This window comes from Arachis hypogaea, chromosome 5 (genome assembly GCF_003086295.3).
Source record: "Arachis hypogaea cultivar Tifrunner chromosome 5, arahy.Tifrunner.gnm2.J5K5, whole genome shotgun sequence".
Lineage (NCBI taxonomy): Eukaryota > Viridiplantae > Streptophyta > Magnoliopsida > Fabales > Fabaceae > Arachis > Arachis hypogaea.
This window is the reverse complement of record NC_092040.1, coordinates 14328773-14353560: the sequence shown is the minus strand read 5'-3', so window position 1 is coordinate 14353560 and position 24788 is coordinate 14328773. Positions and strand designations below refer to the sequence as shown.

At 40.9% G+C, this 24788-nt stretch overlaps 1 non-coding gene across 1 annotated transcript; it reads left to right on the top strand.

Moving 5' to 3' along the window:
• The first annotated feature begins 24248 nt into the window (after positions 1-24248).
• On the top strand, positions 24249-24356 carry LOC112804904 (small nucleolar RNA R71). Its single transcript, XR_003203521.1, has one exon. It is a non-coding gene; the product is annotated as a small nucleolar RNA R71 (small nucleolar RNA).
• Positions 24357-24788: the final 432 nt, after the last annotated feature.

Below are 24788 nucleotides of genomic sequence, written 5' to 3'. Positions count from 1 at the left end.
TTAGTGAAACAAGGGCCTCAATCATATCAGTGCATGCATACATCAAACAATGAAAATATAGAATTAAGCAAGACAAAGATCACAATTTTAGAGAGAAAAACACACATGAAGAATAAAATATTGGTTGATAAAATGCAACCAATCAAATAGGCTCAAAATCTCACTGGTTTTGTGTGTACGAGCTTTAAACCATGTTCCAAAATAAGATTTCTTCAAACAAGTTTTTCAAAAAGTTTTATTCAAATTAGTGAAATACTATAAAAATTTCTTGAAAAAGAAAATATTACTTTAACCAAGTGGTAAAATATGCAAAAAAAAAACAAACATGCAATCAAATATGCAAATGCAATAATGAATAAACAAAGAAAATAAAATAATGGTGTTGAAAAGAGGAAAATAGCTTACCTGTGGAGATCGGTATCGACCTCCCCACACTTAAAGATTGCACCGTCCTCGGTGCATGCTAAGATGTGCAGGTGGACGGGTTGTTCCAACTGATGCTTCTTTCCAAAGATTGTGCAGATGGACTTGTCTTGTTTCCCCATGTAAACGTCTTCCGGTTCCCCTCCGGGTGGCCATCCTGAAAGAAAAAGGGAGGAAAAGTAACCCAGAAATGAAGATAAGAAAATAAATTAAGTATAGATAGGTTAATGCCAAATGATAAGGGTCTCATTTACATGGAAGCTTTAACATGTATGTGAGAAAACAATAGAAGCCATGGCATGCTAGTGGTACAAAATGTACAACAATGGGGAAGAGAGTGGGTAATGAAAGACAATGTAAGTTTATGTCAACGCAAAAGGAATACAGGTATCATAAAAGATTGACATTGACAAAAAAATAGCATCACCCAACATAGTAAAACAAGTCACTAAAAATTATACCAGAAAAGATGCAACAGTTAAATAAGAAAATAAATACCAAAGGAAAAATAATAAATTTAGAAAAGAAAAGAAAAATATGCACAAAATTAAAATGCAATGAATGAAATATGCGAATAAATAAAATGAAAGATAAGAATAATGAGAAGGGAAAGAAGTGAGTAAGAAAGGAGGGAAGAAAAAATTAGGATTGGGAAAGAAAAGATAAGATATTTGGCAAATTAGGATAAGCTGTGCGGCGCAAGCGACACGGACGCGTGGGGCACGCGGTCACGTGACTTGCGTTTGAAGTTAATCGACGCGGACGTGTCGGTCACGCGGTCGCGTGACACGTTTTATGCTACTGGCGCGAGGGCAGCCTCGCGCTCGCACAACTCTCTGTTCAAAATCTTATTTTTGCCAAATTTCGGGTGACACGATCGCGTGGTCGACGCGATCACGTGAGTGGCCAATATGGGGATATGACGCGGATGCATAAGCCATGCGTCTGCGTGGTAAGGTTGTGCTTTCAGCACCAGTCCAGCACCACTCCAGCATAACTTTCGGCTATGCACCCTTTTCACGTCGATTTTCATGGCACGCGGCCGCGTGGGTGACGCGGTCGCGTGGGAGGCCAAAGTTCCCACATGACGCAATCGCGTGAGCGACGCGGTCGCGTGGGGTCAAATTATGCTAAAAGCGCCACGCCAGCCACGCTCTCGCGTGACTCTCTGTTCAATTTTTTTCTTCCTAACGCACTAGTGACGCGGACGCGTCAACGACGCTGTCGCGTCGCGTGCGATTTTTTTTTCGAATAAGATGCAAAAGCAGATGCAATGAATGTTATGCAAAATTCCAGGTTCAATCAAAACTCAAAAACAGACTAACATTTAAACTAAAAAAGGAACGATCATACCATGGTGGGTTGTCTCCCACCTAGCACTTTTAGTTAAAGTCCTTAAGTTGGACAATTGAGGAGCTTCCTGTTATGACGGCTTGTGCTTGAACTCATCCAGAAATCTCCACCAATGTTTGGAGTTCCAGTAGCCTCCGGGGTCCCAAACAAGGCACAGAAAGCCTTTAAGTAAGTTAAAGCAAGTTACAAGGCCCCAAGAGTGTTGATTTCTAGATTGAATTCCGGGGTCCCAAATCTTGCTTTTGCACCCGTCTTCTTGTTGAGCAATATTGTTCCATCCGGGTGGCAAACAGTCTAAATTCTCACTGAAGCAGCCAAATAACTTCCTAGACCCATTCAATTGAGCTTTACACCAACCTTTACGTTTAAATTTTGAGCAGATAACCATGTTGAACCTTGCAGGATAAATCTTATCACTAACCATCTTCTTCTTACTCTTAATGCCACAGAGAGCTCTACGTTGACCATCCGTCCTCAGTAGCCCATATTCAAGTGGAATTAGAAAGCTAAGGGATATGAATTTTACCCACTTGAATATTGTGAAGGATGATGGCAACTTAGGGGGAGGTGTTTCTAATGAATGTGCAAGCTCCACTCCTTTGTGCTCTTCTCTGACAACTACCACCTCTTTGCAAGCTTCTTCAATATCAACCTCTTCCTCTTGGTAGCTTTCTTCTGATTCAATTTCCTCTTCATTGTTTACCAAGGACATAGGAGGTTGTGCTTTTTCTTCTTGAATCTCCATCTCTTGATCAACCTCTTCCAAGTCTTCAACCATAACATGCCTTGGGGGTTGTACACCCTTCTCAACAACAAATTCAAACTCCTTAGAAGAGGGTTTTGTGACTTGAGGTTCCTGTGGAGGTTCTGCATCTCCTAAATCTTCAACCACTTCTTCCTCTGCAACTATTATGGCTTTCTCCACTTGTTCCAGTACAAAGTCATGCTCTTTATTGTCCACTGGGGTCTCTAGTATCTCCTTCATGCTACGTTCTTCATTAGATTCTCCACATGAAGCCATGGGGGTCCCTTGAGTGTCCGAACGTTCGGAAGGTAATTGACTTATTGCTTGCAATTGATGAAGGGTTGAATGAAATTGATCTACTGTTTCCTTGAAATGATCCATTGACTCTTGCTCCTCCTTGATGATTACCTTTCCATGACAACCCCCTTCAATTACTCCTTCACCTTCAAGGGTCTCTTCTACCTTCACCTTTAGTGCCTCCTCTAGCTCCTTATGAAGTATGGATTCGCGAAGACGATCCTCTCTCTCTTGTTCCATATCAATAGCATAATTGGGATCATCTTGCTCTTGGATTGGTGGATGTGGGTGTTCTTCCATGGATGGTGGTGATGGGATGGATGGATCATTATGTGGTTGAAATGGAAGTGCATTGGAGCTTGAGGATTTTATATTGAAGGTATTTGGTGGTCCGATTTGGGCGGCGAGAGCTTGTATAGTAGAGTTCAGATCGGTAAATGCTTTCTTCATGAAGGTTTGGGGTGGATAGGAGGGTTCATTTGTTGGGAGAAAGGGTTCATGGTAGGAAGGTGGTTCATCTTGATAATGATAAGGAGATGGTGTATATTGAGGTGGTGGTTCTGTGTATGGTTCATTTGGCTCATAAGGTGGTTGGTATGGTCGATACGGGTTAGGGTCATATAGAGGGGAATGGTGGAAAGGGGCTTGTGAGTGTGGTGGTTCAAAGTTATGTTGTGAGGATGGTCTCTGAGCATACGGTGGGGCTTGTTGGTAGCTACTAGGCTGTCCACCATATCTATCAGCTTGGTATGCATTGTAGGATGGTCTTTGTCTGTGATATCTAGGAGGGTGTTGTTGCCTAAAGGGTTGATCAGATCCTCTTGGCTCCGTCCATCTTTGATTGCTTTGACCTTGATGCATATTCCTGTTATAGCTTCCATTCCTTGCAACACAATTAGAACAAAACTCAAAGCGAGAGGGGTGGGAATTCATAGTAGTTATCAAAAATAGGGGAAAAAAAGGAGAAACAAATAAACAAGAAAAAGAAAAAAAATATATATATATATATTTTTTGAAAAATATTTGCAATAACCAATAATAAGGCACACGTTTGCAATTCCCCGGCAACGGTGCCATTTTGACGTTAGGATTTTTGCTAATAAAGAATTTTATAAAGTCGCGTTGTAAGTATAGATTCAGAACCAACAGAAATCCCTTCGTACAAACGTTTTGGTTGTCACAAGTAACAAACCCCTAAATAAATTGATAACCGAAGTATTTAAACCTCGGGTCGTCTTCTCAAGGATCGCAGGGAGGTATGTTCTTATTATTGGCTATGAAAAAGGTAAAATTGGGGGTTTTAGAAATAAGGAAGAAGTATGACAAGTAATTCAAATGACAATTAAAATAAATAAATAACTATAAAATAAACTCTTGGCAAGATATGAGAACTGGAAGTCCTATCCTAGTTATCCTTATCAATTGTGATGAGAATTGGATTTTTCTCCTACTTTGTTAACCTCTAACTATGAAGGTAAGTTAAGTGAATGAATTAATTCGAATCCTCAAGTCCCAGTCTTTCCTTGGGAAAAGTTAGAGTTATTGGATCTCGAATTAATTCTTGAAGAATTCCGATTTTCAGTCAACAATGAGTTTGATAACTCAAGAGTTACCAATTAATCAACCAAAGCCAAAAGGGAATAAAATCTACTTGAATGAAAATAATTTGGATAGAGCCAAAGCATCCATAACATATAAGTCTGGAATACCTCGAATTATATTAAATAAAAATGTCAATTCTATCATGGACAATATCATCAGATAATTAGGCAACATCAGTTAAACACAAATAAAAATATCAGAGTAAATAAAAGTAGAAGAGAAACATAAATTATTGAACCTGGTACGAAGAAATAATCCTAATCCTAATAGAAATCCTAATCCTAAATCCTAAGAGAGAGGAGAGAACCTCTCTCTCTAAAACTACATCTAAAACCTAAAATTGTGAATTATTAAAAAGCCTCCTGAGTCTCTGCAAGTTCCCTGACTTTAATCTGTGTTTCTGGGCTAAAAACTGGGTTGAAATGCGGCCCAGAATCTCTGCCAGTGACTTTTGTAATTCTGCAGATCGCGCATGTCACGCGTCCGCGTCGTCCACGCGATCGCGTCACTCAGCGTTTTCTTTTCCATGCGGGTGTGTCGTCCATGCCTTCGCGTCGTTCGTGCAGCTTCCAATCCGCGCAGTCGCGTCAGGCACGCGATCGCGTCACTTTGATTTCTTCCATTTCACGTGGTTGCGTGAGCCATGCGACTGCGTGACTTCTCGCAGGTCATCTCCTCAATTCCTTGTGATCCTTCCATTTTTGCACGCTTCCTCTTTATTCTCTAAGCCATTCCTGCCCTATGAAGCCTGAAACACTTAACACACAGATCAAGGCATCAAATGGTAATAGGAGAGGATTAAGATTAGCTAAATTAAGACCAAAGAAGCATGTTTTCAATCATAGAACTAAACTATGAAGGAATTATAAAATCATACAAATCATATGAATAAGTGGGTGAAAAGCTTGATAAAACCACTCAATTAAATACAATATAAACCATAAAATAGTGTTTTATCATTCTTCCTTGCCTTTGTTGCTCCTCCCTCAAAGCTCTTTGATCTTCTCAAATCTCATGGAGAATGATGGAGTGCTCTTGGTGCTCCACCCTTAATTGGTCCATGTTATAACTCAAGTCTTCTAGAGAAGTGTTGAGTTGTTCCCAACAGTTGTTTGGAGGAAAATGTATCCCTTAAGGCATCTGATGAGCGGATAATTTATACGCTATTCGGCATTGTTTTTAGGTAGTTTTTAGTAAGTTCAAGCTACTTTTAGGGATGTTTTCATTAGTTTTTATGTTAAATTCACATTTCTGGACTTTACTATGAGTTTGTGTGTTTTTCTGTGATTTCAGGTAATTTCTGGCTGAAATTGAAGGACTTGAGCAAAGCTCTGAAAAAGGCTGTCAAAAGGACTGCTGATGCTGTTGGAATCTGACCTCCCTGCACTCGAAATGGATTTTCTGGAGCTACAGAAATCCAAATGGCGCGTTCTCAACGGCGTTGGAAAGCAGACATCCAGATCTTTCCAGCAATATATAATAGTCCATACTTTATTCGGAAATTGAAGACGTAAAGTGGCGCTCAACGCCAAGTATATGCTGCTGTCTGGAGTTAAACGCCAGAAACACATCACAACCCGGAGTTGAACGCCCAAAACACGTTATAACTTGGAGTTCAACTCCAAGAAAAGCCTCAGCTCGTGGATAGATCAAGCTCAGCCCAAGCATACACCAAGTGGGCCCCGGAAGTGGATTTATACATCAATTACTTACTCATGTAAACCCTAGTAGCTAGTCTAGTATAAATAGGATAAGTTACTATTGTATTAGACATCTTTTGACAGTTTAATCTTTTGACTTTGTAGTCTTTGATCATTCGGTCTCTTGATCATTCAGGGGGCTGGCCATTCGGCCATGCCTGAACCTTTCACTTATGTATTTTCAACAGTGGAGTTTCTGCACACCATAGATTAAGGGTGTGGAGCTCTGCTGTACCTCAAGTTTCAATACAATTACTATTACTTTCTATTCAATTCTCTTTTATTCTTATTCCAAGATATACGTTGCACAACACTTTGATGAATGTGATGATCCGTGACACTCATCATTATTCTCACCTATGAACGTGCGTGACTGACAACCACCTCTGTTCTACTCTAGACTGGGCGCATATCTCTTAGATTCCCCAACAGAATCTTGGTGGTATAAGCTAGAATTGATGGCGGCATTCATGAGAATCCGAAAAGTCTAAACCTTGTCTATGGTATTCCGAGTAGGATTCTGGGATTGAATGACTGTGACGAGCTTCAAACTCCTGAAGGCTGGGTGTGATGACAAACGCAAAAGAATCAAGGGATTCTATTCCAACCTGATTGAGAACCGACAGATGATTAGCCGTGCTGTGACAGAGCATAGGACCATTTTCACTGAGAGGATGGGATGTAGCCATTGACAACGGTGATGCCCTATATACAGCTTGCCATGGAAAGGAGTAAGAAGGATTGGATGAATGTAATAAGAAAGTAGAGATTCGAAAGGATTCTAGCATCTCCACTATTGATTTACATAAGTATTTCTACCCCTTTTTATTTTATTTATCTTTTAATTATCTAATCCAATTACATTTGACCTTATGAATCCACTTAACTGAGATTTACAAGGTGACCATAGCTTGCTTCATATCAACAATCTCTGTGGGATCGACCCTTACTCACGTAAAGTATTACTTGGATGACCCAGTACAGTTGCTGGTTAAGTTGAACGGAGTTATGATCACACCAGGGATTATTAAGATCCCAATTTATCACACCATGATCTCTTTGGGGTATTTTTGATTTCACACAAATACAAAGAGACCAATTTTGAGGATCACAATTTTGTCCACCAGCATCTCAAGGATTTCTTGATGATGAGCTTCCTCATGCGTCTCTTGAGATCCATGAGTAGGATCTCTTGTTTACTCTATCCTCTTCTTAGTAATGGGCTTGTCCTCTTCAATGAGGATGTCTCCTTCTATGATAAATCCAGCTGAGTAGCATAGATGGCAAATGAGATGAGGGAAAGCTAGCCTTGCCAAGGTGGAGGGTTTTTCGGCTACTTTGTAGAGTTCTAGAGAGATGACTTCATGAACTTTTACTTCCTCTCTAATCATGATGCTTGACGTGGCGGAAATTGACATGTTAAGAATTTATTAATAAGAATACGTTGTAAGTACAATCCTTAACCAGCCGAAAATCCGCTTATCAATTTAAAAGGGGTTGTCACAATATTGAAAAAAAATACTGGGAGTATGAATCCGAAGTTCTCTCCCAACGAGTTGCAAGGAGATGTGCTATTTCATCAATCGGGTGTTTTCAAAAGTGGTTGAGTTGGTAAACAGGAAATTAAAATAGAGAATTTAATTAATTCTAAATAAAAGCCTTGACTGGGGGCAGATTAGTTGGAAGCCCTATTCTTGTTGAAATACTCTCAAAATTAATTAATAATTGGAAGTTACTCTGCTTAGTTAACCCTTACTAGGTAAAGGAAAGTCAAGCAAGTTGGAAATCGGTTTCTAGTCATAAGTCCTAATCCTCTCCCTTGGGAAGGACTAGAGTTAATGATTAGAGGGTGATTCAACAATAAACCCAATTATAATTTCTCTATTGAGTAGTTCAACTCAAGGGTTCCTTTCAATCATCCCCAATCAAGTCATGGAACTACTCACTCATCATAATTATAAAATTCACAGAATTAATGGTGAAAATAAGCCAAAGTAAAAATAATGAAAGGATTAATTGAAAATAAAAATAGTCTATATTAATAACTTCTAAAAATAAGCCAAAGTCAACTCTAGAGGGATTAAGAACATGGAAGAATAAATATAAAAGGTAAATAACAAAAATAAGATGACTAGTACCGGAGGTAGACTCTTCTCAAAAGCTAAAGTCAAAATCTTCCCAAAAATCCTAATTATGAATGTCAAGTGATAAAAACCTAGGGGAGGAGTAAATCCAGATCTAAAACTAAAATTTATGCAGAATGAATTGTTGTCTCCCATTTCTGCATGTTTTCTGACTCTGGTATGTAATTTCGGGCCAAAAACTGGGTTGAAATCCGGCCCAGAAACCCTACCAGCAACTTTTAAAATTCTGCAGATCGCGCACGTCACGCGGACGCGTCATTCACGCGGACGCGTCATTCGGCGTTTTGCTTTTCCATGCGGGTGCGTCATCCATGCCTCCCCGTCGCTTCTGCTTTTCCAATTCGCGCTTCCGTGTCACTCATGCGGCCGCGTCACTGCGAATTCCTCTCTTCCGCGCAGTCGCGTCACTGACGCGTACACGTCACTTTTCGCTGGTCATCTCCTCAATTTCTTGTACTCCTTCCATTTTTGCAAGCTTCATTCCCAATCTCCCACTCATTCATGCCCTATAAAGCCTGAAACACTTAACACACAGATCACGACATCGAATGGAATAAAGGGGGATTGAAATACCTAATTAAAGGTCTCCAGGAAGTAAGTTTTCAATCATGTAATAACTTTAGGAAGGAAATATAAATGCATGCTAATTATATGAATAAGTGGGTAAAGACCATGATAAAACCACACAATTAAACACATTGTAAACCATAAAATAGTGGTTTATCAATGCTATGGATCATGATGGCCCGATCCACAGTTACTTCGGACCGGTTGCTAGTGGAGATGATGGAACGTTGGATGAACTCCAACCATCCTCTAGCCACAGGCTTAAGGTCCAATCCTCTCAATTGAACCGGCTTGCCTTTTGAGTCTCTTTTCCACTGAGCTCCTTCCACACATATGTCCATAAGGACTTGGTCCAACCTTTGATCAAAGTTGACCCTTCTAATGTAGGGGCATGCATCTTCTTGCATTGTAGGCAGGTTGAACGCCAACCTTATATTTTCCGGACTGAAATCTAAGCATTTCCCCCGAAACATTGTAAGATAATTCTTTGGATTCGGGTTCATACTTTGGTCATGGTTCCTAGTATTACATGCATTGGCATAGAACTCTTGAAAGATTCTGACTCGTTGAATGGGGTTGGTCAGAACTTCCCAACCTCTTCTTTGAATCTCATGTCGGATTTCCGGATACTCATTTTTCTTGAGCATGAAAGGGACCTCAGGGATCACTTTCTTCTTGGCCACAACTTCATAGAAGTGGTCTTGATTGACCTTTAAGATGAATCTCTCCATCTCCTATGACTCGGAGGTGGAAGCTTTTGTCTTCCCTTTCCTTTTTTTAGAGGTTTCTCCGGTCTTAGGTGCCTGATAAACCCATATTTTGTGATATATTCTGTGCTTAGTTTGAGTGATTTATTCAATCCTTCACCCACTTATTCATATTAATTACATAGTTTTACTTTCCCTTCCTTGTTATGTGATGTATGTGAAAAACATCTTTCCTATGCTTTAAAATTAATTATTTTAATTACCTTTATTTCCATTCGATGCCATGATTAGTGTGTTGAGTAGTTTCAGATCTTCTAAGGCAGGAATGAATTAAAGGATGGAAAAGGAAACATACAAAAATGGAAGGAAAGCATAAAACAGAGTTTTGGAGAAACTGGCATCCACGCGACCGCATGGACGACGCGGCCGCATACCAAGCGCAAAGAAGCAGTGACGCGGCAGCATGGCTGATGCGACCGCGCGACAAGGAAAAGTCCAATTGACGCGACTCCGTGGCCCACGCGGACGCGTGACAGAGGCCACGCACCAGAAATTGCAGAAAACGCTCATAGCGGATTCTGAAACCCTTATTTGCCCAAATCCAAGTCCAGAAGTCATAGACAAGAGGTTATGAAGTGGAGGAATGCATCCATTGAGGGAGAGCTGGCATTTTTAGTTACTTTCTATGATTTAGATCTAGTTTTGAGAGATGTTCTCTCCTCTCTCTCTTTAGGATTAGGATTTAGGACTTCTTTTAGTTTTAGGAGTGACTCTCAATCCCAGGTTCAATGTTCTTTTACTCTGTTATTTCTTATTTTCAGACATTTGAATGCTTGCTTGTATTAGTTATGTTGCCTATTTGGCCTATGCCACTTTTATGATGATTTTTTTATTTAATGATATTTGAGGTATTTTAGTTTAATATTACTTTATGTACTTATGCCATTGATTCTTCCCAATCTGAAGACGCTTTTATTCCAGTAGATTTAATTTCCTTCCTTTTGGTCTTGGTTAAGAAATCAGTAACTCAGGAGTTATCTTAGCTCAAGATAATTGATAACTGTTATCTTTGCTAATTGAACTGAACTTCAATAATCCCAACCTTTTCTTAGGAAATAAATAGGATTCGAAGGTCTAACTAATTAGTCCCTTAACTTTCCTTTGCTCTAGCAAAGGTCAACTAAGTGGAATTAAGATTCAACTTTCATTATTATTGCTAAGAATAACAAAGTCTGAACTTCCAATTTCTCATACCTTGCCAAAAGTTTGCTTTACAGTATTTATTTATTCTAATTGCTATTTAAATTAATTGCCATATTCACTCCTTATTCTTGAAACCCCAAATTTACAATCTCCATAACCAATAATAAGAACATACTTCCCTGTAATTCCTTGAGAAGACGACCCGAGGTTTAAATACTTCGGTTATCAATTTATTTAGGGGTTTGTTACTTGTGACAACCAAAACGTTTGTATGAAAGGACTTTTGTTGGTTTAGAAGCTATACTTGCAACGGAAATTTATTCTGAATTCTAGACCACGCAAAAGTTCTCTCATCAAAATGGCGCTGTTGCCGGGGAATTGCAAACGTGTGCCTTATTATTGGTTATTGTAAATATTTTTCAAAAAAAAATATATAATAAATTTTCTTTTACTTGTTTATTTGTTTTCTCTCTTCTCTTTTATTTCTGATAACTATTATGAATTCTCACCCCTCTCGCTTTGAGATTGGTTCTAATTTTATTGCAAGGAATGGAAGCTATAACAGGACTATGCATCAAGGTTTAAGCAATCAAAGATGGATGGAGCCACAAGGATCCAATCAACCCTTTAGGCAACAACACCATCCTAGATACCATGGACAAAGACCATTTTACAATGCATGTCCAACTGATAGATTCGGTGGACCACCTTGTAGCTACCAACAAGCCCACCCTGTGCTCAGAGACCATCCTTCCGACACAGCCCCAATCCACCATACTCACAAGCTTCTTTTCACCATTCACTACCACATGATCCTTATCCACCCCAACGCCAATTCAATTATTCCCAAGAACCACCACTCTCCTACAAACCATGTTCATATCCATCAAGCGAAGAATCAAAGGTTCACTTCGAAGAATCAGTAAACCAATTCAATACAACCCTTCAGCAACTAGAGCAAGCAATAAATCAACTATCTTCCAGACATTCAGCCACTCAACAGACTCCCATGGCTTCATGTTGAGAATCTAATGAAGAATGTATTGTGAAGAAGACACAAGGAACTCAAGTGGACAACCCCTAGAGCACAACTTCGTACTAGAACAAGTAGAGGACGCTGTCATTATAGAAGAATAAGAGTTGGTTGAAGATTTAGGAGATGCTGAACCTCCACGGGAATATAGAGTCATGGAAGACCCCGTCAAGGATGTTACAACTGACGCTAAAGAGGATGTTGCACAACCTCCAATGCGGATATCTTATGAAGAACTGGACGGAGTAACTCAAGACGCATGTTTCTTTGATGATGATAGTCACCAGTCAGGTCCTCCTCATGATGAACTTGCATCCGCAAGCGAATCCTTTGAGACAGAAGAATCTTCCCCAAATGAATACGAAGATGATGCAGAGGTTGACTTTTCTCAACCTCCTGTTTATGACTCATGTGATGAGGAAGATATGGAAGACTTTGACCAGGACATGGCTGGAATGAAAAAGGTTTACAAGGAAGTGGAGGAATCCACTAAAGACCACAAGGCAATAGATCTTGCAGAACCCCTGGAAACACTGATCCCAAGGCCATTACCACCCAATACAGACTTCAAGTGGGTAAAATCCTTGACTCTTATCTTTATTTTTCCACTTGAATATGGTTTGCTTGAAACAGATGGTCAGCTTAGAGCTCTTTGCGGCTTTAAAAGAAAAAGGGAAATGACTCGCACTCAGCGCTGGTATGTAAGATCCAATGAGGTTTCGCACTTCAATTTGAGGCGCAGAAGTTGGTGTCAAGTTCACTTGATAGGATCTTGGAAAATGTTTGGTCATCTTGGTGAGAGTCTAATTTCCAAACCGCCCAGATGGAAAAGTATAGATGCAAACAAAGGCGAATTTGGAACCAAAGTTTGGGATCCTGGAAAGTACTCTGATATTCATCACCCCGGGAGTCTGAAAATCTGTTTGAAGCTGCTCAGAAGCTTCACATGCCTAGTTTGGGACCCCGGAGAATGCTGGCAATCCAAACACTGGTGGAGATTCCTGGACGAATTCAAGCACAAGCCACCATAACAGGAAGCTCATCCAATGTCCAACTTAAGGACATTAACCAAAAGTGCTAAGTGGGAGACAACCCACCATGGTATGATCGTCCCGTTTTCAGTTTTCATTTTTATCTGTTTTATTTGTTTTTGAATTTCAACTGAACCTGAAATTTTGCATAACATTCATTGCATCTGCATTCATATTAGCACTGCATCTTGCATTCTAAAAAAAAAAAGGGCGTGGGGCATAACCGCATCACTCATGCGATCGCGTCAGTTGCAATGAAACACCCCCCACGCGTCCGCGTCAATCACGCGGTCGCGTGACTTGGAAATCGGCGTAAAGATCCAACGCCCAGAAAGTTGGGCTGGAATCGTGTGGCCATTGTGCTTTTCACACAAAAGACCTACGCGATCGTGTCCCTCACATGCACATACACTAACCCACCGACAGCGTGAGCGCCGCGATCGCGTCGCGCGGATTACACACCACCCCAAAGGAGACAGAGAGTTGCGCTGACACGATGCTGGAATCGTGCGTTTAGCACAATTTCATGCGACGCGATCGCATGCCTCATGCGATCGCGTCACCCTCTCTTCTATCCGTTACACGCGCAACCCAAGCGATCGCGTCAACCCCATTTCACCCCAGCCACGCGATCACGTGGATTTGAATTATAACTCCCCTGTCACGCGAACCCTATCAGTCGCGCCCCCCTCCCGAAACCCTCTCCTCCCTCTCTTCTCCCCAACCCCCCCAACCACCACCCAGCCACCACTACTGACAACCCCCGCCACCGCCGACCACCCAGAAACAACCACCACCCCCCGTTTCTCCGTCCCCCTCTTTCTTCTTCTTTCCCCTTTCCCCTTTCCCCCTTTCTCCGTACTTTCAGAAAAGATCTCGCGTACTCGAAAACCGGGGTTGTTACACATTCAATCCCGGAATCCTACTCGGAATACCCCAAACAAGGTTAGACTTTCCGGATTCCTATGAATGCTGCCATCAATTCTAGCTTATACCATGAAGATTCTGATTAAGGAATCCAAGAGATATGTGCCAGGTCTAAGGTAGAACGGAAGTGGTTGTCAGTCACGCGCGTTCATAGGTGAGAATGATGATGAGTGTCACGGATCATCACATTCATCAAGGTGAAGTACAACAAAAATCTTAGAGTAGGAATAAAGAGAATTGAATAGAAAATAGTAGTAATTGTATTAAAACTTGAGGTACAGCAGAGCTCCACACCCTTAATCTATGGTGTGTAGAAACGCCACCGTTGAAAATACATAAGTGATGAAGGTTTAGGCATGGCCGAATGGCCAGCCCCCAAAACATGATCAATAGCCTCCTAAGATGAAGAATAAAGTAAAACTGAGACCATAGATGTCTAATACAATATTAAACTATCCTATTTATACTAGATTAGCTACTAGGGTTTACAAAAGTAAGTAATTGATGCATAAATCCACTTCCGGGGACCACTTGGTGTGTGTTTGGGCTGAGCTTGATCTATCCACGAGCTGAGGCTTCACTTGGAGTTGAACGCCAAGTTGTAACATGTTTTGGGCATTCAACTCTGGTTCGTGACGTGTTTCTGGCGTTTGACTCCAGAATGCAGCATGGAACTGGCGTTGAGCGCCCATTTACGTCATCTAATCACGAATAAAGTGTGGACTATTATATATTTCTTGAAAGCTCTGGATGTCTACTTTCTCACGCCATTGAGAGCGCGCCATTTGGAGTTCTGTAGCTCCAGAAAATCCATTTTGAGTGTAGCGAGGTCAGATTCTAACAGCATCAGCAGTCCTTTGTCAGCCTGCTAACAGAGTTTTGCTCAGGTCCCTCAATTTCAGCCAGAAAATACCTGAAATCACAAAAAAACACACAAACTCATAGTAAAGTCCAGAAATATGAATTTAGCATAAAAACTAATGAAAACATCCCTAAAAGTAACTAGATCATACTAAAAATTACCTAAAAACAATGCAAAAAAGCGTATAAATTATCCGCTCATCACTCTCCTCTCTCTCTTTAGGATAAGGACTTATGATTTAGGACTTCTCTTAGTTTTAAGAGTGACTCTCAATCCCAGGTTCAATGTTCTTTTACTCTATGTTATTTCTTATTTTCAGACATTTGAATGCTTGCTTGTATTAGTTATGTTGCCTATTTGGCCTATGCCACTTTCATATTGATTTTCTTATTTAATGATATTTGAGGTATTTCAGTTTAATATTGCTTCATTTACTTATGCCATTGATTCTTCCCAATCTGAAGACGCTTTTATTCCAGTAGATTTAATTTCCTTCCTTTGGGTCTTGGTTAAGAAATCAGTAACTCAGGAGTTATCTTAGCTCAAGATAATTGATAACTGTTATCTTTGCTAATTGAACTGAACTTCAATAATCTCAACCTTTTCTTAGGAAATAAATAGGATTCGAAGGTCTAACTAATTAGTCCCTTGACTTTCCTTTGCTCTAGCAAAGGTCAACTAAGTGGAATTAAGATTCAACTTTCATTATTATTGCTAAGAATAACAAAGTCTGGACTTCCAATTTCTCATCCCTTGCCAAAAGTTTTCTTTACAGTATTTATTTATTCTAATTGCTATTTAAATTAATTGCCATATTCACTCCTCATTCTTGAAACCCCAAATTTACAATCTCCATAACCAATAATAAGAACATACTTCCCTGCAATTCCTTGAGAAGACGACCCGAGGTTTAAATACTTCGGTTATCAATTTATTTAGGGTTTGTTACTTGTGACAACCAAAACGTTTGTATGAAAGGACTTTTGTTGGTTTAGAAGCTATACTTGCAACGAGAATTTATTCTGAATTCTAGACCACACAAAAGTTCTCTCATCAGTGCCATAAATGGTTATGGAAAAACAAAAAAGCTATGCTTTTACCACACCAAACTTAGAATATTGCTCGCTGATGAGCGGATAATTTGTACGCTTTTTGGCATTGTTTTTAGTATGTTTTCAGTATGATCTAGTTAGTTTTTAGTATAATTTTTGTTAGTTTTTAGTTAAAATTCACTTTTCTGGGCTTTACTATGAGTTTGTGTGTTTTTCTGTGATTTCAGGTATTTTCTGGCTGAAATTGAGGGACCTGAGCAAAAATCTGATTCAGAGACTGAAAAGGACTGCAGATGCTGTTGGATTCTGACCTCCCTGCACTCGAAGTGGATTTTCTGGAGCTACAGAAGCCCAATTGGCGCGCTCTCAACGGCGTTGTAAAGTAGACATCCTGGGCTTTCCATTAATATATGATAGTCCATACTTTGCCCAAGATTTGATGGCCCAAACTGGCGTTCAAAGTCACCCTCAGAAATCCCAGCGTTAAACGCCGGAACTGGCACCAAAATGGGAGTTAAACGCCCAAACTGGCATAAAAGCTGGCGTTTAACTCCAAGAGGAGTCTTTACACGAAAATGTTTCAATGCTCAGCCCAAGCACACACCAAGTGGGCCCGGAAGTGGATTTTTATGTCTTTTACTCATCTCTGTACACCCTAGGCTACTAGTTTTCTATAAGTAGGACCTTTTACTATTGTATTGAGATATCTTGGTAGCTATCTTCATTTTTATGCTATCTTAGATCATTGGGAGGCTGGCCATTCGGCCATGCCTAGACCCTGTACTTATGTATTTTCAATGGTGGAGTTTCTACACACCATAGATTAAGGTGTGGAGCTCTGCTGTACCTCGAGTATTAATGCAATTACAATTGTTCTTCTATTCAATTCCGCTTGTTCTTGTTCTAAGATATCACTTGTTCTTCAACTTGATGAATGTGATGATCCGTGACACTCATCATCATTCTCACCTATGAACGTGTGACTGACAACCACCTCCGTTCTACCTTCGATTGGGTGAATATCTCTTGGATTCCTGATACACGATGCATGGTTGATCGCCTGACAACCGAGTGCTCGCCTGACAACCGAGCCAGCCATTCCGTGAGATCAGAGTCTTCGTGGTATAGGCTAGAACTGATGGCGGCATTCAAGAGAATCCGGAAGGTCTAACCTTGTCTGTGGTATTCTGAGTAGGATTCAATGATTGAATGACTGTGACGTGCTTCAAACTCCTGAGGGCGGGGCGTTAGTGACAGACGCAAAAGAATCACTGGATTCTATTCCGGCCTGATCGAGAACCGACAGATGGATAGCCGTGCCGTTACAGGGTGCGTTGAACATTTCTACTGAGAGGATGGGAGGTAGCCACTGACAACGGTGAAACCCTTGCATAAGCTTGCCATGGAAAGGAAGAAGAAGGATTGGATGAAGACAGTAGGAAAGCAGAGAGACGGAAGGGAAGGCATCTTCATACGCTTATCTGAAGTTCCTACCAATGAATTACATAAGTATCTCTATCTTTATCTTTATGTTTTATGCGTTTATCACCATACCCATTTGAGTTTGCCTGACTGAGATTTACAAGGTGACCATAGCTTGCTTCATACCAACAATCTCTGTGGGATCGACCCTTACTCGCGTAAGGTTTATTACTTGGACGACCCAATACACTTGCTGGTTAGTTGTGCGAAGTTGTGTTTATGCCATGGTATTGAACACCAAGTTTTTGGTTTCATTACCGGGGATTATTTGATTTGTGAAAAGTATTGATCACAATTTCGTGCACCAAGTTTTTGGCGCCGTTGCCGGGGATTGTTGAGTTTGGACAACTGACGGTTCATCTTATTGCTTAGATTAGGTATTTTTTTTTTCGGAATTCTTGAAGATGAATTCTAGAGTTTCATGATGATTTGTTGAAGTCTGGCTGGCTGAGAGGCCATGTCTAATTTCATTGGACCGAGGTTTCAACTTATCATCACAAGAGCTTGTTGATTTCTATCAATCTTGCTTTTGGAGCAGTGATCTGCTAAGGCTTGGCTGGCCATTGGCCATCTCTAGTGTTTTGGACCGAAGCTTTCTTTGAAAGCTTGGCTGGCTGTGAAGCCATGTCTAATTCCTGGACCGGAGTCTTAGACTAAACATTGCATGATTCCTGGAATTCTCATTAAGAATTTTGATATCTTTTTCCACTTAATTTTCGAAAAACACAAAAAAAGATACAAAATCATAAAATCCAAAAATATTTCTTGTTTGAGTTTAGTGTCTGGTGCGCGAAATTGTGAACATTACTTTTTCACAACTCTCATAATCCCCGGTAATGGCTCCAAACACGTGGTGGCTCAATACCATGGCATTACACAACTTCGCACAACTAACCAGCAAGTGCACTGGGTCGTCCAAGTAATAAACCTTACGTGAGTAAGGGTCGATCCCACGGAGATTGTTAGTATTGAAGCAAGCTATGGTCATCTTGTAAATCTTAGTCAGGCAAACTCAAATGGATATAGTGATGAACGAAAATAACACAAAGGTAAAGATAGAGATACTTATGTAATTCTTTGGTAGGAACTTCAGATAAGCGTATGAAGATGCCTTCCCTTCCGTCTCTCTGCTTTCCTACTGTCTTCATCCAATCCTTCTTACTCCTTTCCATGGCAAGCTTAAGCAAGGGTTTCACCGTTGTCAGTGGCTACCTCCCATCCTCTCAGTGAAAGCGATTGCATATGCTCTGTCACAGCATAGCGGAATTCATCTGTCGGTTCTCAATCAGGCCGGAATAGAATCCAGTGATTCTTTTGCGTCTGTCACTAACGCCTCGCCCTCAGGAGTTTGAAGCACGTCACAGTCATTCAATCATTGAATCCTACTCAGAATACCACAGACAAGGTTAGACCTTCCGGATTCTCTTGAATGCTGCCATCAGTTCTCGCCTATACCACGAAGACTCTGATCTCACGGAATGGTTGGCTCGTTTGTCAGGCGAGCACTCGGTTGTCAGGCGATCAACCATGCATCGTGCAATCAGGAATCCAAGAGATATTCACTAGGGCCTTGATCGCTTGTAGAACAAGAATGGTTGTCAGTCACCTTGTTCATGGGTGAGAATGATGATGAGTGTCACGGATCATCACATTCATCAAGTTGAAGAACAAGTGATATCTTGGATAAAGAACAAGCGGAATTGAATGGAAGAACAATAGTAATTGCATTAATACTCGAGGTACAGCAGAGCTCCACACCTTAATCTATGGTGTGTAGAAACTCCACCGTTGAAAATACATAAGCATAAGGTCTAGGCATGGCCGAATGGCCAGCCTCCCAATGATCTAAGATAGCATAAAAATGAAGATAGCTACCAAAGTCCTCTTAAGATCTAAAGTGATCAAAAGATCTCTAATACAATAGTAAAAGGTCCTACTTATAAGAAACTAGTAGCCTAAGGTGTACAGAAATGAGTAAAAAAATCCTCTTTCGGGCCCACTTGGTGTGTGCTTGGGCTGAGCAATGAAGCAAATTTCGTGTAGAGACTCTTCTTGGAGTTAAACGCCAGCTTTAGTGCCAGTTTGGGCGTTTAACTCCCATTTGGGTGCCAGTTCCAGCGTTTAACGCTGGGATTTCTTGAGGTGACTTTGAACGCCAGTTTGGGCCATCAAATCTTGGGCAAAGTATAGACTATCATATATTGCTGGAAAGCCCAGGATGTCTACTTTCCAACGCTGTTGAGAGCGCGCCAATTGGGCTTCTGTAGCTCCAGAAAATCCACTTCGAGTGCAGGGAGGTCAGAATCCAATAGCATCTGCAGTCCTTTTTGGTCTCTAAATCAGATTTTTGCTCAGGTCCCTCAATTTCAGCCAGAAAATACCTGAAATCACAGAAAAACACACAAACTCATAGTAAAGTCCAGAAAAGAGAATTTTAACTTAAAACTAATAAAAATATACTAAAACCTAACTATATCATACCAAAAACATACTAAAAACAATGCCAAAAAGTATACAAATTATCCGCTCATCACAACACCAAACTTAAATTGTTGCTTGTCCCCAAGCAACTGAAAATCAAATAAGATAAAAAGAAGAGAATATGCAATGAATTCCAAAAACATCTGTGAAGATCAGTATTAATTAGATGAGCGGGGCTTTTAACTTTTTGCTTCTGAATAGTTTTGGCATCTCACTCTATCCTTTGAAATTCAGAATGGTTGGCTTCTTTAGGAACTCAGAGTCCAGATAGTGCTAATGATTCTCTTAGTGAAGTATGATGATTCTTGAACATAGCTATTTATTGAGTCTTGGCTGTGGCCCAAAGCACTCTGTCTTCCAGTATTACCACCGGATACATACATGCCACAGACACATAATTGGGTGAACCTTTTCAGATTGTGACTCAGCTTTGCTAAAGTCCCCAATTAGAGGTGTCCAGGGTTCTTAAGCACACTCTTACTTGCCTTGGATCACAACTCTTTATTTCTTTCTATTTTTTTTTTCGTTTTTCTCTTTTTTTTCGATTTTTTTTCTTTTTTTTTTTTGAATAGCTTTTTCTTGCTTCAAGAATCATTTTTATGATTTTTCAGATCCTCAGTAACATGTCTCTTTTTTCATCATTCTTTCAAGAGCCAACATTCATGAACCACAAATTCAAGATATATATGCACTGTTTAAGCATACATTCAGAGAACAAAAATATTACCACCACATCAAAATAATTAAACTATTATAAAATTCAAAATTCATGCAATTCTTCCTTTTTCAATTAAGCACATTTTTATTCAAGAAAGGTGATGGATTCATAGGACATTCATAACTTTAAGGCATAGACACTAAGACACTAATGATCACAAGACACAAACATGGATAAACATAAGCATAAATTTTCGAAAAACAGAAGAACAAATAACAAGGAAATCAAAGAACGGGTCCACCTTAGTGATGGCGGCTCTTTCTTGCTCTTGAAGATCCTATGGAGTGCTTGAGCTCCTCAATGCCTCTTCCTTGTCTTTGTTGCTCCTCCCTCATGATTCTTTGATCTTCTCTAATCTCATGAAGGATGATGGAGTGTTCTTGATGCTCCACCCTTAGTTGTCCCATGTTGGAACTCAACTCTCCTAGGGAGGTGTGTAGTTGCTCCCAATAGTTTTGTGGAGGAAAATTCATCCCTTGAGGAATTTCAGGGATTTCATGATGAGTGGAATCTCTTGTGTACTCTATCCTTTTCTTGGTGATGGGCTTGTCCTCATCAATGGGGATGTCTCCCTCTATGTCAACTCCAACTGAATAACAGAGGTGACAAATGAGATGAGGAAAGGCTAACCTTGCCAAGGTGGAGGTCTTGTCCGCCACTTTATAGAGTTCTTGGGCTATAACCTCATGAACTTCTACTTCTTCTCCAATCATGATGCTATGGATCATGATGGCCCGGTCTATGGTAACTTCGGACCGGTTGCTAGTCGGGATGATTGAGCGTTGTATGAACTCTAACCACCCTCTAGCCACGGGCTTGAGGTCATGCCTTCTCAATTGAACCGGCTTTCCCCTTGAATCTTGCTTCCATTGTGCGCCCTCTTCACATATAACTGTGAGGACTTGGTCCAACCTTTGATCAAAGTTGACCCTTCTAGTGTAAGGATGTTCATCTCCTTGCATCATAGGCAAGTTGAACGCCACCCTCACACTCTCCGGACTAAAATCCAAGTATTTCCCCCGAACCATAGTAAGATAATTCTTTGGATTCGGGTTCACACTTTGGTCATGGTTCTTGGTGATCCATGCATTGGCATAGAACTCTTGAACCATCAAGATCTTGTTGAATGGGGTTGGTAAGAACTTCCCAACCTCTTCTTCGGATCTCATGTCGGATCTCCGGATATTCACCCTTTTTGAGTGAAAAAGGGACCTCGGGGATCACCTTCTTCAAGGCCACAACTTCATAGAAGTGGACTTGATGCACCTTTGAGAGGAATCTATCCATCTCCCATGACTCGGAGGTGGAAGCCTTTGCCTTCCCTTTCCTCTTTCTAGAGGTTTCTCCGGCCTTGGATGCCATAATGGTTATGGAAAAACGAAAAAGCAACGCTTTTTCCACACCAAACTTAAAATGTTTGCTCGTCCTCGAGCAAAAGAAGAAAGAAGAGAGTAGAAGAAGAAGAAATGAGGAAGAGGGAGATGGTGGTGTGTTCGGCCAAAGAGGGGGAGAAGTGGTGTGTAGGTTGTGTGAAAATGAAGGGTTGAAGAAGGGTATATATAGGAGAGAGGGGGTAAAGGGTTCGGCCATGATGGGTGGGTTTGGGAGGGAAAGTGGTTTGAATTTGAAGGGTGAGGTTGGTGGGGGTTTATGAAGGATGGATGTGAGTGGTGAAGAGAAAGATGGGATTTGATAGGTGAGGGGTTTTTGGGGAAGAGGTGTTGAGGTGATTGGTGAATGGGGGAAGAAGAGAGAGAGTGATGGTAGGGTCCTGTGGGGTCCACAGATCCTGTGGTGTCAAGGAAAAGGCATCCTTGCACCAAATGGCATCAAAATCCACGTTTTGAGCCATTTCTGGCGTTAAACGCCGGGCTGGTGCCCATTCCTGGCGTTTAACGCCAGGTTCTTGCCCTTTACTGGCGTTTAACGCCAGTCTGGTGCCCCTTTCTGGCGTTAAACGCCCAGAATGGTGCCAGACTGGGCGTTAAACGCCCAACTGCTAGGCTTACTGGCGTTTGAACGCCAGCAGCATCTTCCTCCAGGGTGTACTGTTTTTCTTCCTGTTTTTCATTCTATTTTTGCTTTTTTCATTGTTTTTGTGACTTCTTATGATCATCAACCTACAAAAAAGATAAAATAACAAAAGAAAATAATTAATTATAAAACATTGGGTTGCCTCCCAACAAGCGCTTCTTTATTGTCATTAGCTTGACAGAGGACTCTCATGGAGCCTCAGAAATGCTCAGAACCGTGTTGGAACCTCCCAACACCAAACTTAGAGTTTGAATGTGGGGGTTCAACACCAAACTTAGAGTTTGGTTGTGGCCTCCCAACACCAAACTTAGAGTTTGGTTGTGGGGGCTCTGTTTGGCTCTGTTTTGAGAGAAGCCCTTCATGCTTCCTCTCCATGATGACAGAGGTATATCCTTGGGCCTTAAACACCAAGGATTCTTCATTCACTTGAATGATCAACTCTCCTCTATCAACATCAATCACAGCCTTTGCTGTGGCTAGGAAGGGTCTGCCAAGGATGATGGATTCATCCCTGCATTTCCCAGTCTCTAGGACTATGAAATCAGTAGGGATGTAATGGTCTTCAATCTTCACCAAAACATCCTCTACAAGTCCATAAGCTTGTTTTCTTGAGTTGTCTGCCATCTCTAGTGAGATTTTTGCAGCTTGTACCTCATAGATCCCTAATTTCTCCATTACAGAGAGGGGCATGAGGTTTACACTTGATCCTAAGTCACACAAGGCCTTCTTGAAGGTCATGGTGCCTATGGTACAAGGTATAGAAAACTTCCCAGGATCCTGCCTCTTTTGAGGCAAATGCTGCCTAGACAAGTTATCCAGTTCTTTGGTGAGCAAAGGGGGTTCATCCTCCCAAGTCTCATTTCCAAATAACTTGTCATTTAGCTTCATGATTGCTCCAAGGTATTTAGCAACTTGCTCCTCAGTGACATACTCATCCTCTTCAGAGGAAGAATACTCATCAGAGCTCATGAATGGCAGAAGTAAGTCCAATGGAATCTCTATGGTCTCATCTTGAGCCTCAGATTCCCATGGTTCCTCATTGAGGAACTCATTGGAGGTCAGTGGGCGTCCAGTGAGGCCTTCCTCAGTGGCGTTCACTGCCTCTCCTTCCTCCCAGAATTCGGCCATATTGATGGCCTTGCACTCTCCTTTTGGATTTTCTTCAGTATTGCTTGGGAGAGTGCTTGGAGGAAGTTCAGTAATTTTCTTGCTCAGCTGACCCACTTGTCCTTCCAGATTCCTAATGGAAGATCTAGTTTCAGTCATAAAACTTTGAGTGGTTTTGATTAGATCAGAGACCATGGTTGCCAAGTCAGAATTATTCTGCTTGGAACTCTCTGTCTGTTGCTGAGAAGATGATGGAAAAGGCTTGCTATTGCTAAACCTGTTTCTTCCACCATTATTGTTATTGAAACCTTGTTGGGGTCTCTGTTGATCCTTCCATGAAAGATTTGGATGATTCCTCCATGAAGGATTATAGGTGTTTCCATAGGGTTCTCCCATGTAATTCACCTCTTCTATTGAAGGGTTCTCAGGATCATAAGCTTCTTCCTCAGATGAAGCTTCCTTAGTACTGCTTGGTGCATTTTGCATTCCAGACAGACTTTGAGAAATCATATTGACTTGTTGGGTCAATATTTTATTCTGAGCCAATATGGCATTCAGAGTGTCAATCTCAAGAACTCCTTTCTTCTGACTAGTCCCATTGTTCACAGGATTTCTTTCAGAAGTGTACATGAATTGGTTATTTGCAACCATTTCAATTAGTTCTTGAGCTTCAGTAGGCGTCTTCTTCAGATGAAGAGATCCTCCAGAAGAGCTATCCAAAGACATCTTGGACAGTTCAGAGAGACCATCATAGAAAATACCTATGATGCTCCATTCAGAAAGCATATCAGTGGGACACTTTCTGATCAATTGTTTGTATCTTTCCCAAGCTTCATAGAGGGATTCTCCTTCCTTCTGTCTGAAGGTTTGGATTTCCACTCTAAGCTTACTCAATTTTTGAGGTGGAAAGAACTTTGCCAAGAAGGCATTGACTAGCTTTTCCCAAGAGTCCAGGCTTTCTTTAGGTTGAGAATCCAACCATGTTCTAGCTCTGTCTCTTACAGCAAAAGGGGATAGCATCAGTCTGTAAACCTCAGGGTCAACCCCATTAGTCTTGACTGTGTCACAGATTTGCAAGAACTCAGCTAAAAACTGATGAGGATCTTCCAATGGAAGTCCATGAAACTTGCAATTCTGTTGCATTAGAGAAACTAATTGAGGCTTAAGCTCAAAGTTGTTTGCTCCAATGGCAGGGATAGAGATGCTTCTCCCATAGAAGTCGGGAGTAGGTGCAGTAAAGTCACCCAGCACCTTCCTTGCATTGTTGGCATTGTTGTTGTTTTCGGCTGCCATTTGTTCTTCTTCCTTGAAGAGTTTGTT